The sequence below is a fragment of the Mauremys mutica genome, chromosome 8 (genome assembly GCF_020497125.1).
Source record: "Mauremys mutica isolate MM-2020 ecotype Southern chromosome 8, ASM2049712v1, whole genome shotgun sequence".
Taxonomy (NCBI): domain Eukaryota; kingdom Metazoa; phylum Chordata; order Testudines; family Geoemydidae; genus Mauremys; species Mauremys mutica.
In genome coordinates, this window is record NC_059079.1 from 55,751,136 (window position 1) to 55,766,672 (window position 15,537).

Genomic DNA, 15,537 nt, shown 5'->3' on the forward strand with positions numbered 1-15,537 from the left:
GCGGGACTTCTTGGCTTCCTCCTGGACATTTTAAGGGCCTCAGACAACAGAAGTTATTAGGAGTTTAGCCATTGTCTTCAATGGAAGCAAGATCAACCCTCTGTGTTTGTTTTGACTGATCCTTTTTCCTGCCCTCCACTTGCTGTTTTGCTCTTTCTCTAGACGGCCTTGTGCTCAAATTGTCTGCTAATAAAGCCTGTGCCCCCCGGGCAGATGCTGCCCTGGTTTCCAAAATAATGAATACACAGATGGAGCTAATTAAACTCGCCTGTAGAGATTTTCATTCAGAAATCATGTCAGACCCTCCCTCTTCCCCCAGACTCTGTGTTCTTGTCAGTCTGTGGCTGTCACTCTGACATGCTACTGTTTTCATTTGAATGTGTGTTATTTACAATATATTGAAAACAACTGGCAGTTATATTTTTAAACAAATAACAATGGGGACATGGCAGTCCTCCCAGCCCGAAAGTCATGATGGATGCTGGGGTTGCTAGTTGAGTTAACATTGTGAGGTTGATCTTACTGTGCATTTCCATATTCCTTAGTGTTTTAATTTCTTTTTCATTTATTTTTAATTAGTACAAGTACTTGTATTATAGCAGCACTTAACTGAGATTGGAGCCCCATGTGCATTAAGCACTGTATAAAGTGAGAGTTCTGCCCCAATGACAGACAAAGGCCTGGTCTGTACTTAGAAATTAGATCGACTTAACAACATTGCTCAGGGCTGTGAAAAGTTTTGTGCCCTGAGCACCATACTTGGGTCAATCTAATTTCCAGTGTACACATGGCTAGGTTGACTGAAGAATTCTTCCAGCGACCTAGCTACCACCTCTTGGAGAGATGGATTAACTACATAAATGGAAAAAACTCTGCAGAGCCATAGCTGTGCTGCTGTAGTAGACATGCCAAAAGGGTGCAAAAAAGGAAGTAGTACTATCCCCATTTCACAGATGGAGAACTGAGGCACATATTGGTTGAGTGGCTTGACCAAGGTCATACAGGGCAGAGCCAGGAACTGAATCCTGCTCTCCTCATCACCAGTCCAATGCTTTAACCACAAGATAAACCCTCTCTCTTTTCCCAAGTTGCCTGGCTATTTGGTAGCTACAACCTTTCTGTACTTTTTTATGCTTACATTGCTGATGATTTTTAATCTCAAATTTAACTCCAGCTCTACACATTTGTTTGAAATTCTGTATGGCATTGTGATGTCCATATAATGAACTGAATTAATTTTCACTGTCTCACCTATACACGTGGTGGGTGAACCACAGGGTCGGGGAGGCTAGCCCCCGGCAAAGCCTGTTCCTCCTGCCCAAGGCTACGACCCTCCTGCCCCCCATCCTTTGCCGGAGCCCAGAGCCGCTCCCCCTCCCCAAGTCCACCAACATCTCCTTCTTCACTCCAGCCCCAGAATGCCGGGTGTGTGGCAGGTGACAATTAAGATAGTGTAAATATACATGAATGAAATGACTACACTTGTGTAGCTAAAGTTAGAAAAGTGATACGATATGATATTGCATTCTTTGAGAACTAATATATAACTATATAATTAATAATAATACCCAGTTCTTATATAGCACTTTTCATCAGCTGATCTCAAAGCACTTTACCTGGCAGGTGATTTTACCGATGGGGAAACCGAGGCAAAGAGCTGAAGTGACTTAAAGATTGTGGGCCTCATCCTGGGATCTGAACAAACAATAGACAGCGCAAGTTCGGAAGGGGATAGTTTATAGCTCACCTTTGCACTACCCTGATTTTCACCTTGCTGTGCGAAGAGCTGGTTCCTTGGCATGTCAGAGCAGCCTGAGGGGGTACACTAATAAATAAAACAATGTCCTTGACTTTTAAAAATTGTTTTGTAGTTTACTCAGTTTCATAAAATCTGGTAACTTGCACTGGATCCTCCAGTCACTAGTGAAGTACTATGATTTTTGTTTGTTTGTTTGATCTGCATAGTTTAGTGGCGGAGAAAAAACCAGTAATGGAAAAAAATTGTGATTAAAAAAAGTCCCGGAGATTTGTTACATAACAGTGAATGGGAAAGGTTATAAAAAAAATCTCCACATGTGAACACTCAGAAGAATGTTCTGGTGAGCAGAGATTCTGGATGACATTTGAACCTGGAGCTAAAGCTTGCAAAGGGACTGAGGTGGTCAGTCAGCAGTGGAAGGGTTATCTTTCCTGGATTCCATCCCTGACAGAGAACTTCAGAAAGAAAACTGGAAATAGGCATGCTTGTGTAACTAGCTCACTCCACAGGGATTAGAGCAGACATATTTACAAAGGAAGTGGAAATTCTGACTGTTCAGAGATGGGATATGAGTTGTAATCAGCAGGAATCCCACTATAAGCAGAATTGATGGAACTGATCATAAACTTGTAAACTCCACAGGAATGCTGACAGGAAGAGGAAAATCTGCGATTGTTCAGATGAAAAATTGGCCTCAGTTCCAACAGCCGAGCTGAGTCAAAGGTACCTTCTGTCTTGTTTTCCACAAGCAAAGTATTCCATTGAGGCCCTAATTCAGCAAAGCACATAAATGCCAAAAAGGGACTAAATCATGTGCTTAATAAAGTTAAACGTGCTTCAGTGCATTGCTGAATTAGGGTCTCCGTGAGGGAGCTGTATGTGAGAAGGCTGGACCATGTTGTGGGATGTTACACTCAGGTTTGCTGAATCTAAAGCGAGGGTCAGACAATTGTTTTGGCTCTGAATCACTGATAAGTTTTCAGTGCAAAGCTCAGATGTGATCAGCTACAGGAGGCAGTAAGTAGATCCTTCCTTCTCTGAGGCCTCTTTTCCAGGCCACTTTGAAATAAGGGAGTATTAGCTCTTTCCAAGGCAAAGAGTGGTACAGTGGTGCACTTGAATAGTTTATTCCAGGTCTTCAGATATCACTGATTCTAGTGGTATTCCCCATTTGGACCTGATGCAAAGGCCAATGAAGTCAGTGGGAGCCTTTCCATTGATTTCAATGGGTTTGGGAAAAGGGCCTGTAGGTATAAGGAATATTATTGGAATTGATAGTGGGACAGAGCCACAGCTAGGATAAAACACTACAGCTCCAGTGATGTCTCTGAAGCTACACTGACTCGCACCAGTAGAGGGTCTGGCTCAGCATCTCTAAAACAAGAATGAATGCTTTAAGTGAACCCACTGTGCACGTACAACTCATATTTCAAACTCTGCTGAAGAAAACCCTTTTTTGGAGACGAAAAGTGGAAACAGTCTCCAACGTGTTTGTCTCTGATCTTTTCAGTGGCTCTCTAAGCTGAAAATCTCCAAACTCATCCCAGCCATTGGAAGAGAAGGGAAATGGGAACACAGGGCTCACTCTTAATGCAGTCCTCAGATGGGGAAAATTTGGGTGACTGCTTTATAGCTTTAAACCAAGAATGGGTCCCACGGCATCAGGCCTACTGAAAAGAAGTCCTAGCCAGCCTCACCATGAGCCACACTCAGCTGCAGTTGTGGGATTTCCAGAGATACACTTGTATGCTTTTGCTGCTTTACAGGAGGACTACACAGATTCAGAATAACGAAGAATATGGAAGTGGGCAGTGCTTCCTTCCATCATTACTTTCTTTGGAGTCTTAACAATTCAGCCTTTAGTCCTGGAGAAAAACACAACTGAACTACAAGATGAGCATGCCACTGCTGAGGAGGTGTTTTCACAGGCATTGCACCATCTGGCTGCTGTGAATGGGTACAGGGGATTAGAAATACGGGAGCTACACCTGCCCTGAGCTAGATGAGCAATGACTGTTTATGAATTCATTAATGAGAAGAGTGGCTGGAAGGGACAAGCTGGGCAAGAGGGACGATGCTTGTATTCACTGAAAGAAAGATCAGTGGGTGGATGTCTTCAGTCCTGAAGGCTGATGAGATAAAGAATATGCAAACATACCGGTTTGGCGTTCTGGAGAGAAGTCTCTCTAACTCTAAACTTTCTCATCTGTCCTGTAATAACAATATTCTCCATTTGTGTACTGTGTTTAACCCTGAAGCACTGCACAGACTACACATAGAGATATATTTAGTGAGTAAGCAGCATGGGGCAGAGACTGCACCTTCCCGTGTAGTCTATCCAGCATCAAGCCTGCTGACAGCACTTACAAAAATAAACAATAAATATATGCAGCATCACAGAACCAGTCCCATGTGGGGGTGAAGGGTGTCAGCCAACTGCACAAGGGCAGTGTGTGTGGTGAAAGAGGGGTATATTTGTGAAATGCTGACCAAGAACAGGAAGGAGGAGGGCAAATATCTACTCCTATAGGACATGATCTAAAGCCCATTCAAATCCATAAAAAGTCTCCTGTTCACTGAGAGTAGAAAGAGCTTCCATTCGTAAGACCTCATCTGAAAGACCCCCCCCACAACAAACAGTACAGACCTCAATGTATCTATTCCACAGGGAAGAAAAGTTGAGTTGCCGTCACTGCGTTTGAATCAATGATTGTAAGGGTTAGTCCACACACAAGAGTTGCACCATCAGCATTCACCTTTAGTTGGCGGAGGCATGGGCGCATCCACACCTACGCCTCCCTGCCACCAAAATATTCCTCAGTTTATGCAGGAAAGTTATTCCTTTTTTCAGAGCAGCACAAGTCACCACTGGGTGAGTTAAGCTGGTGCAATAGCAACGTGGATGTATACAGCAGAATCTTGAAGTGCCAGACACAGTGCTTATATCATGAAATTACCTCCTCCTTTGCTCTGTACTGCATCCATTCTTCTAAATATAGCATGGAATTGGGATTTGTAACTAGAAATATACCTAATTGTGTCCAGCTACCGGTTAAATCATAGGGTAGAAATTATTCATGGAAAAGACCTATTAGTCATTTTGTCCCAGCACTGGCAGTGCTGGCCTGTGCCCTAGAATATATTCTACAGTGCTTTGCCCAACCCAGTGGGGCTCTACTGCTGTCCTTGTCAGACACACAACAGCATTTTCAATCCTGAGACCGTATCTGACTTCTGTACCCTTGAATTAAGTGGGAAGACCATCCCTTTACCCCAAATTCGTCCTGCTATACTCTGCAAAGATCCTGTTTTTACAGTTTAGTGTGTAGATCACACCTTATCCCCATATGAATCACATATCTACATCCACCTTACGTCATGATGTGTCACTGCAGAAGGCCAGATAGATGAAGATAAAGATGACCAGTCAGAACCACTTCACGTAAGGTGCTTGGGACAAATAAAAGATGATGCTTAAGGACCCAAACAGAGAAGTTTAAAGGTGTCCTACCCTTAAACCGTAGCTTTCCACAATACCCATTGTTTGTGCTTCGTGAGCATCGTCACCCTTCCGGGCACTTCCCGTGTGCTTTGTATTGTCAGGCCATAGAGATCAGCTCTCTATGCTCCTCTAAGTGCAGTCCAATGCCACAAGCACTGCTTGTAAAATGGTGCGTTTATCAAGCACCTCAACAGACACAGCTGTGTTTACTTGAAAAAGAGTAAAATCATTTCTAGAGGGGTCCCGGAAAGGCTACAAGAATCTATAATCTATTTTCCTTCAAATAGTCTCTCCTGGATCTGCTATTAATAGGTCTTATGGGCTTGGATGGGGTTTTATTTGTAGTAAAGCAATTGCTGCGGTTGCCAGGTAACCTCACTTCCAGCAGCATACAGCACTGAGTTGTAAGCCAGCTCATGGAAATGGCTCCCTGTGCTGCTTTGATCAGTGACTCATGGACAAGTGAAAAGGAAGCAAAATAGGCAAGGCCACAATGAAAGGAAATGCATCCATAAAACTAAACAGAGGGCACCGAACTCCATGTAAAGCCAGTAACAAGAGACATGTTCCTAATGTTATCAATGGTTCACCGGAATCTATGAATAACTACAGTCTTCAGTTGGGGATGGTTATTTTTTTTTGATGCTCATTGTTTACTGGAGGCAAACGGTGGCTCTTTTTAAAGAGGAATAACTGTTTTAAATCCATTTTTCAGATAAGGTTTTCCCTGAATTATATAAACAACTGTCTCCTCTCTTCTCCTCCTCCCCCCACAAAAAGCCACATGATCTTGGGAATGAGCTCCCAGCCACCATGGGAGATCTTCAGGGCTAACAACAGACATTTTTAGCACTGCAAAAATTGTAAGTTTGGGGTCTTTGGGGCCTGATCCTGAAAACTGGTCCATGCAGGCAGGCACCTGCATCTGTACGGAAGTTAGCATGAGTGCAGGGGTCCACCCAATATTGAGCAGTTTGCAGGACTGAGGCCTCTGGATGTATATTTTATAGAAAACTATTCTCAAATGTTTATTTCCATGGGGTTTTATTAGTCATGCTGTAAAACTAGAAATTGTTTATAAGCCTGTCTCTGCCATAATACTGTCTCTCTTATAAATCTATACTTGTCTAATAAAATAATACTTTGCACTCTATATCACCTAGCATTTGATGTTCTCAAAGTCTTTTACAAATATTAATAAAAATAACCTCATAACAACCCTCTGAGATAGAGACAAAGAAATGGAGGCACATAAAGGTTAAGGCACATATATTCAAACATGGCCATTAGATTCTGGATACCTCAATTTTCTTCCACCCCATTTTCATACATATGGAGCTTCCACAACTTCCAATGAAATCAATGCTGAAGCAAATGGGAGCAAGTGCTCAGGACCTTTGGAAAATCAGGCCTCATGCATCTGAAGTTGGGCACCCAAAATCAGAGGCCACAGCTGAAAATGTTGGCCATAGTAACATGCCCAAAGATTGGATAGGAAATCAGCAGCAAAGCCAAGAACCAAATACAAGACTTGTGAGTCCCAACCCTGTACTGTAGACCTCCTTCCCTGGTATCTCTGGGGCTGAGCTCTGGGTTCCCACATACATTAGTAGCTGCAATTGTTGCCACTCACTTAACTTGTGACATTCCTAGTGTGTGAAGGGGAAGCCAGCCTTGAAGGTCTGGACTGAGGCAAAGATGTTGTAACAGTGTTAGTGTTCATCACAGAAAAAAAAATAGCAAGAGAGGAGAGGTGGGGGAAAGTTATATTTTCCTCAGGCTTTAGAGAATCCCAGGGAAAAGTCAGAGTGGGTTTCGCTAACTTTTTCCCCTACAAGCATTTGTTTTCACCCTCATTAATTATAGCACTGCCTGTTTTTAATATGAACAGCTCCCCCATGATGGTGGTCTAGATTTTTTTATTAATACAAACAGCCACCAGATCCATCTCTGAAGAGGGGCATTTGGTATGTGGTAAATCTCTGCCCCATCAGATTATTCATTTGGGATTTTCATCCCAAACTCTGTTCCTAGGTTTTGCCTGTAAGATGCTGCCATATATACACTGCCACCTGTCCCCCATCCTCCTCCAGCTCCACTTCCTTGTCCACCACTTTGTCCTCTGGGTTCACTCTGCTAGCTGCTGACTCCAGCGCCCCTGAAATATCCACTAGGCTCTTGGCGGTGGAGGTGGGGTGTCTTGTAGAAGCAGCATGTCTTTGGCAATGCACCAGACTGACAATTGGCCTCCCTTGATTTCAACAATTTCCATCTCACCAGCAACCTCAGCCTAGACCAATCCACACAAGTGGTCCATTTCCTTGACACTACTGTGCTAATAAGCAATGGTCACATAAACACCACTCTATACCGGAAACCTACTGACTGCTATACTTACCTACATGCCTCCAGCTTCCATCCAGGACACACCACACGATCCATTGTCTACAGCCAAGCTCTAAGATACAACTGCATTTGCTCCAATCCCTCAGACAGAGACAAACACCTACAAGACCTCTATCAAGCATTCTTAAAACTACAATACCTACCTGCTGAAGTGAAAAAACAGATTGACAGAGCCAGAAGAGTACTCAGAAGTCACCTACTACAAGACAGCCCCAACCAAGAAAAGAACAGAACGCCACTAGCCGTCACCTTCAGCCCCCTGGTAAAACCTCTCCAGCGCATCCTCAAAGATCTACAACCTATCCTGAAAGATGATCCCTCACTCTCACAGATCTTGGGAGACAGGCCTGTCCTTGCTTACAGACAGCCCCCCAACCTGAAGCAAATACTCACCAGCAACCACATACCGCAGAACAAAAACACTAACCCAGGAACCTATCCTTGCAACAAAGCCCAATGCCAACTCTGTCCACATATCTATTCAAGTGACACCATAATAGGACCTAATCACATCAGCCACGCCATCAGGGGCTCGTTCACTTGCACATCTACCAATGTGATATGTGCCAGCAATGCCCCTCTGCCATGTACATTGGCCAAACCAGACAGTCTCTATGCAAAAGAATAAATGGACACAAATCTGACATCAGGAATCATAACATTCAAAAACCAGTAGAACGCTTCAACCTCTCTGGCCATTCAGTAACAGATTTAAAGGTGGCAATTTTGCAACAGAAAAGAAAAACAGACTCCAACAAGAAACTGCTGAACTTGAATTGATATGCAAACTAGATACTATCAATTTAGGCTTAAATAGAGACTGGGAATGGCTGAGCCATTACGCACATTGAATCTATTTCCCCATGTTAAGTATCTTGTCAAACTGGCTTAAATGGGCTATCTTGATTATCACTACAAAAGATTTTTTTCCTCCTGCTGACAATAGCGCATCTTAATTAATTAGCCTCTTAGAGTTGGTTGGGCAACTTCCACCTTTTCATGTTCTCTGTATGTATATATATCTCCTCACTATAAGTTCCATTCTATGCGTTTGATGAAGTGGGCTGTAGCCCACGAAAGCTTAAGTGCAAATACATTTGTTAGTCTCTAAGGTGCCACAAGTACTCCTGTTCTTCTTACCTTCTGGTACGCTTGCCTCAGCTACTTGATCTTGGCACGACACTGCTGCATGTCCCGCTTTTACCCCTTCAGCTCCATGCCATGAACAATCTGCCCATAGTATCAAAGTTCCCACAGCTGGAGCAGAGCTGCGACTGCACAGTCTCCTGTCCCCACAGACTCAGCATATCCAACAACTCCGGTGTACTCCTGCTGGGAGTGTGTTTGCTGTGGGGAGCCGCCATGGTCAGCTGGGAATATCCTTTGTGAGCTTTGTCCACGCTGAGCAAACAGGAAGAATTCCCGGTGCTTTAAAGGGGGAGGGGCACATGCCTGTGTACCTGACTGAAAGACAACAGAGTTCAAAGTGGTGATCAGAGTGGTCACAATGGGCATTGTGGGACACCTCCTGGAGGCCAGTTAGGGTGATATAAGCAACGCAGTGTCTACACTGAGACTGTGTCACTCTAACTTCGTTGCAAAAAGCTCTATGCCCCTCCTCCAGGTGGCTTTAGTATGTCGGCGTAGCAGGAGAGTTAAATCAGTGGGAGGAGCATTGCAGTGTGTATACCTCCACTGTTTTGTCGCCGAATGCTGACCTATGTTGACAAAAATGTGTCATGTAGACAAGGCCTTAGTTACAGGTATATACAATGTAAATGTAATGTAACAGTAAACAACAATCTTTCATTAGTTTTCATGAAGTCCACATATCAAACATCTTTTCATCGTAACACTAACACACACTTTGATGTAGGGTTATCTAATTACAGGGACATACATAATGTAGTGGGATAGCAACCAACAGGCTATAGATTAATGAAAACAATACCATTAACATTTCCTTTGAACTATACTAACACACAAGTGAATTGGCCTGATTACACTAAATTACCTTTTGACACTTCTTTGGTTTCTATTAGCATACAAGTAAATTAGTCTAAATGCACACCAATACACTTAACACTTCTTTGATATTAACATACAAGTGAATTGGTCTATGACCCTGGCCTGAGCTGGTCTGTCAGCATCACAGTCAGTTATTCTATTGTGCTAAAGTCTGGGCTCTTAAGATATAAATAGATGCACAATAAAAAGTGCTAATGAGTGCACTTGGAGTACTGTGCTGAAACAGGGCATGATGATCTTTGAGACAGACTGAACTGAAAGATGTTATTTCTTTAGACCTTTGATTGTCTCTATAGGATCCAGTGCTCATGGACATTCAGTTCCTCTCACCTTGGTTACCAAAACACAGGGGCAACACAAACAGGTTATTTCCTGGCACACAGCATATGTAAAATCACAATGGCCTGTCTCCCAAGCTGAACTGGTAGATGAGAAAACACCACATATGCTGTACACTCTACACCATCAGATCCAATTAGAGATCCTGGCTCTCATCTTCAAAGCCATTAATGAGCTAGGGCTCAATTAACTACTTTAAGGCCCTCTTCCTCCTTTCTCACCTCCCCAAGAATATTGTGATCAACAGAGACAACATAGCTACTAGACACAACTGTTTCAGTCCTCTGACCTGACCAAGCTGCACCCAGTGAAGGCCGCAAGGAGAAGGGGCAGAATGCTGTTATCAGAGTGTATAAAAATAAAGATTTAAAAAAGAAAAGAAAAAGAAAATCCGTTTTTTAATTTAATCAAATTTTAAAAATGTAAATTGGATTTTTTATTTAAATTAAATACATTTTTCATTTTAAATATAAACCTATTTAAAATTAAAATTGAAACTATGACAATCTATATCAAGGCCTAAATTATACAACTGGTGATGACCAGCACGCAAGGCAGTCTATATCTCCTCCCACCCTTTATATGACCCAGCATGCCAATCTTATGTCATTTAAGGTTTCCTCTCACGCCTAGAAGAATCTCCAGTAGGCTATTTAAGCCAGGTCCCCAAACCCTTCACAGCCACTGGAACTGGGGTCAGAATTCCATAGCTGCCCAAGTGAGCAGCTATGGAATGTTCTGCCATAGGAGATCAGGTGATCTCATGATTTCCCTCCCATAGAGTACAATGTAAAATGCACCTGTTTATGCAAGTCTTTCCTCAACAGAGCCAGCGACATTCTGGTCTGGTGAACCCCCTCTCCCTCTTAAATACCTCCAGAACAAAAGATATATACCTGTACCAAGATGTCACTACAGCTTATCGTTTCTAGTATTTGTCGCCATGGCAATTGGTAACAGGAAAAGAAATCAGATAGACTGGTACAATGCCAACACATTCTTGGCCCAGAGTCAGGGCCATCCCTAGCTATTCTGGGGCCCTGTCCAGTCCCCTCCCCCAGGGGGGGGTGTGGGGCTCCAGGCCTCCACGGAGGCCCAGGGTTGGCTTGAGAGGCAGGGGTGAACCTCTCCCCAGCACTCACCGGTGGCGTGGCTGGAGCTGGGCCACTGCACTTCCTGCTGCCAGTGAGTGCAGGCCTGGCCCTGCTGCAGTCCTCAGGGGTGGAGCAGGGGTGGGAAGGGACAGGGAGGGGGCAGAGCAGGACGGAGGCTTTGGAGAAGGGGTGAAGTGGGGACAGGGCTGGGGTGGAGCAGGGTCAGGAAGAGGCGGGGTGGGGCGGAGCAGGGCCCTGGGGAAGAGGTGGGGGAGGGGCTGAAGCAGCACGCAGCTGCGCAGGGCACTAGGAAATTTGGTGCCCCAAATTTCCTGGTGCCCTACCCAGCTTTGTACTTTGAATATGGGTAGGGATGGCCCTGCCCGGAGTGCATGGGCAGGGCCAGCAGCAGGCTCCTGGCACAGAACGCCGGTGAAATGCTGACAGGTTCCTGACACACCACAGGTGCCAGCAGTTCTTGACATGTAGCATGGGTGCAATGCTGACAGCCTCCTGATGCACAGTGCAGATTCCCCAACAATTTTCTGGTGCACGCTACAGGTGCAACGCTGAGTGGTTCTTTATGCCCATTACTGTTACTTGTTTCCTGTTAAACAGCAGTAATGGTTGATTTAGGTCCTTTCTATGGGACAGTGCCGAGTTGCCTTTCTGAATGATTACAGCATTGGCAGACAAAGGTGCTTCCTTGAACGCAAACTAGTTTGTGTTCTTGCTCATCTTTCAGTCAGGGACACTAAGAGTCACTGCACAGAGCTCAGTACTGGGCCTTTCAGGTTCTGGGTTGTTTTTTTAAAAATTCCTTATATTGTGCCACCCACACAATCTTTCATCATGTCCTTTGAAGAAGTATTTGTTTTTCCTGTTCCTAGTTGCTTAGTGTTCTTCTGTCGTTACTTACCTTGTACCACGGGCGGATGTGTAATAATTAAGCATCATCTGAGCAAAATCCAGAGAGGGATCATTTCCTTTTAAAGAGAAGAGAGTTTACAGCTCATTTCTGCATCAGAGAACAGGCTGAGCATGGATGTTCTGCATCCCTTGTTTCCTGCTTTCACCCTGGCATTGGTTGCAACAATAGAAGTAAAGCTTGATGATCTTGTGGCAACCCAAGTTGCTGCCATAGGGTTAATAGAAAATTTATCTTGCCTTTCTCCCTCCATCCCAACTTTGGGCCAGGATCTGAACCCACAGACTGTAGATTTTGTAAAAACAAAACTTAGCCAAGAGTTTGCAAAAATCAAAACCACCCTTGGTTTTCCCCATCAACCTACGTAACCTGCACAAACTGAAGGTGGACGGATCCAGGACTCAGCAGAGAACAGGCAGAACCCACAAGTTACCTTACAAACTGGGAGGGATTATGGGGGGTGAGATCAGAGTTTGAATGCCTGGCAGGGAATACTTTGTTCCTTGGTCAGTAGGGGTTGAAAGCGAACTCTAGAAAGATTTCCAGCCCATTCAGGAGGAGGAGAACCACCATCACTACCACCAGAGGGAGCTGGAGCCCTCTGTTGGAAGGACAGTCACTAGGACATGGGGTCTTTAAGCTGGGAGGAAAGAGGGGAAAAGGTGAGGAGGATTTTCCCTGGGAGCAGGGAGACATGTATTTTACAAACCAGACAATGGTAGTGGCCTGAAAGGTTTATATACAATGGAAAGTAGAAACAGATTGTCTTGTCTTCCTAAATCCACTCTGCTAACTAGCCAATCACTCTGCTCAAATCCTGAACTGACTTCTGCTGTCCCAGGATAGCATTTTCCCCTCAAAAATGCACCCAGGGAGTTTCCATTCAGTGAATGGAGTGGCAATCTCCCTTTTGCATGCAGGTGCTAGCTAACCTCTCTCATACGCACATACACAAGGTTGGTTACATCTGTGCGATAGCCCTCTTCTTCCCACTGCCAGCTTTCTCCAGCTCTGCTGTGGCATGACACACATCCCCACTGAGATGACCCTCTTCGGAGAATTGTCCTTGAATTGCTTCATGCAGAACTATGTCGTTCAACAGCTACCAGTGATGGGATTTCCGCTGGGTGCATCCCTAGTGAAAAATACACACTGCTTCTGTCTTGGCGTGAGTCAGCCCAGCAGCAGTACTGAGTGGCTGCGTGGAGTGACTGGATAAAATTAACCTGGGCTTATTTCATGAATACAGCGAGAAAGACAAGCAAAGGCCTTGGGGTTTTATTCTCAGACTCCAGTGACTGTTTCAGCTTTGAATGTAAGCCATTATCTAACAGCAGAGGATGGACAGGGGCTGTTTTGCTGAAAACAGTGCTTACTCACAGCTATTGTGAGTTTGTGTGTCTCACATCTTTGTAACCCCCTCCTCCTACTTTATGTCCTTCTGGATGCTGTCAGGGAGGGGAGACAAGGACATCTCTCCTAGTTGTTTAGCAGTGAGGAGACAGGGAAGCCTCCTGAAAAGAACATGGGCAGAACATAAGAATGGCCATACTGGGTCAGATCAAAGGTCCATCTAGACTAGTAATCACCAAGTGATCCATCCCCTACTGCCCATTCCCAGCTTCTGGCAAACAGAGGCTAGGGACACCATCCCTGCCCATCTTGATTAATAGCCATTGATGGACCTATCTTCTATGAACTTATCTAGTTCTTTTTTGAACCCTGTTATAGACTTGGCCTTCACAACATCCTTTGGCAAGGAGTTCCACAGGTTGACTGTGCATTGTGTGAAAAATATTTCCTTTTGTTTGTTTTAAACCTGCTGCCTATTAATTTCATTTCATTAATTTCATTCTTGTGTTATGAGAAGTAAATAACACTTCCTTATTTACTTTCTCTACACCAGTCATGATTTTATAGACTTCTATCATATCCCCCCTCAGTCGTTTATTTTCCAAGCTGAAAAGTCCCAGTCTTATTAATCTCTCCTCACACGGAAGCCGCTCCATACCCCTAATCATTTTTGTTGTCCTTTTCTGGACCTTTTCCAATTCCAATATATTTTTTTGAGATGGGGCGACCACATCTGCATGCAGTATTCAAGATGTGGGCGTACCATGGATTTATATAGAAGCAACATGATATTTTCTGTCTTATTATCTATCCCTTTCTAAATGATGCCCAACATTCTGTTCGCTTTTTTGACTGCCGCTGCACATTGAGTGGATGGTTTCAGAGAACTATCCACAATGACTCCAAGATCTCTTTCCTGAGTGGTAACAGACAATTTAGACCCCAGAGCATGAGGTCACTGGGATGGTCTCACGGTGGGGAGAGGCAGGAGGTTAAGTCACAATTGATCATTATAATGGGGGATCCTCCCGGCACACTTTGCACCCTCTTTCTCCACTGAGGAAGTGTCGTTTGATGATTAGAGTAGGGGCCCTGGGATGTGAGCCGGGTTTCCCAGTTTTGATTCCTCTCTCTGGCTGTATGAAGAAAGACAGCTGAGCTGCACTGGTGAAATCAGCCAGTTGGGGCAGGCAGTATCTGCGAATGCTAGCACACTAAATAAGAGAGTCAGTGAGAGGTGAGTGATGGGCTTAGCTGGGCTGAGCAAGAGCAGGGAGAATGAGTTAGTGACACTCTCAAGGGTCCTGGCTGCTCCCTCCACAGCTCTTGCTGACCATTTTGGAGGCTGCACTGGCCTATTCTGTGTTCCTCTATTACATAGCACCTTGCTTGTACCTTGTGTCCCCATTGGGTGGATTTTCTACCAGCATGGGCCCACTCTCTGGATTTCTGTTGACAGAAGCAGGGTGCAGCAAGCCTGAGATCTCTCAGTCAAACCCGGAACATGGTTTTCTAAGCATGCTAAATACAAGCCAGTTCTCATGAGCTTATATCTATGGGAGAGGAGGAGGCTGTCTCAGCCAATATTATAAAGGATATTCATTCTGCTTCTAAATTCAGTAGCTTGGACATTGGGACCAAACTGCTTGGCCTAGTGAGCCTCTTACTTATTGGTTGAACAGTTCCCAAATCACACTGTCTTTTAAATGCAGCAGAGACACATAAGTGCCAGTGTTGAGTGCTGTACGCTTTTATTACAGAGCATAAGACATTCTGCCAGATGCTATTCAGTAACACAAGGCCTAAATACAGAAAACAACAACAGAGGGGGCTGTCCCATGTTCAGAACCATATGCTGCAAAGCCAGCTCTTAAAAAAAAAAAAAAAGACCTCCAAAATAGATTTTTGAATCATAGCAGGAGGAGCAGGGAGAATGGCTAGGGAAGAGCAACCAGCTAAAAGAAAATAATAGTGCAGCAAGATTCAGATTTATAAGCCTCTTATTAGCCCTAATTAAGGTGGAGTAATAGGTGGCTGTAGTTCACCTGTGGGCTCTGCTTGTCATCATAAAAGCTTCACTAGCTGAACTCAGGAAAGGTAAAGTCGACAGTGGTTTTCTCAAGAGAGG

General features: G+C 44.3%; 1 protein-coding gene across 2 annotated transcripts in view; it reads right to left on the bottom strand.

Moving 5' to 3' along the window:
- NPL (N-acetylneuraminate pyruvate lyase) overlaps nucleotides 1-15,537 on the bottom strand; it is a 119,212-nt gene that overhangs the window by 51,758 nt on the left and 51,917 nt on the right. The window contains exon 1 of one of the 2 annotated variants that reach the window (XM_045027679.1): nucleotides 8,808-9,092. The exons of the other annotated variant lie outside the window; for it this stretch is intronic. The gene's annotated coding sequence lies outside the window, so the exon portion shown is untranslated. Of the gene's footprint in view, nucleotides 1-8,807; nucleotides 9,093-15,537 lie in introns of those variants that run through there. 2 annotated transcript variants of the gene reach the window in all.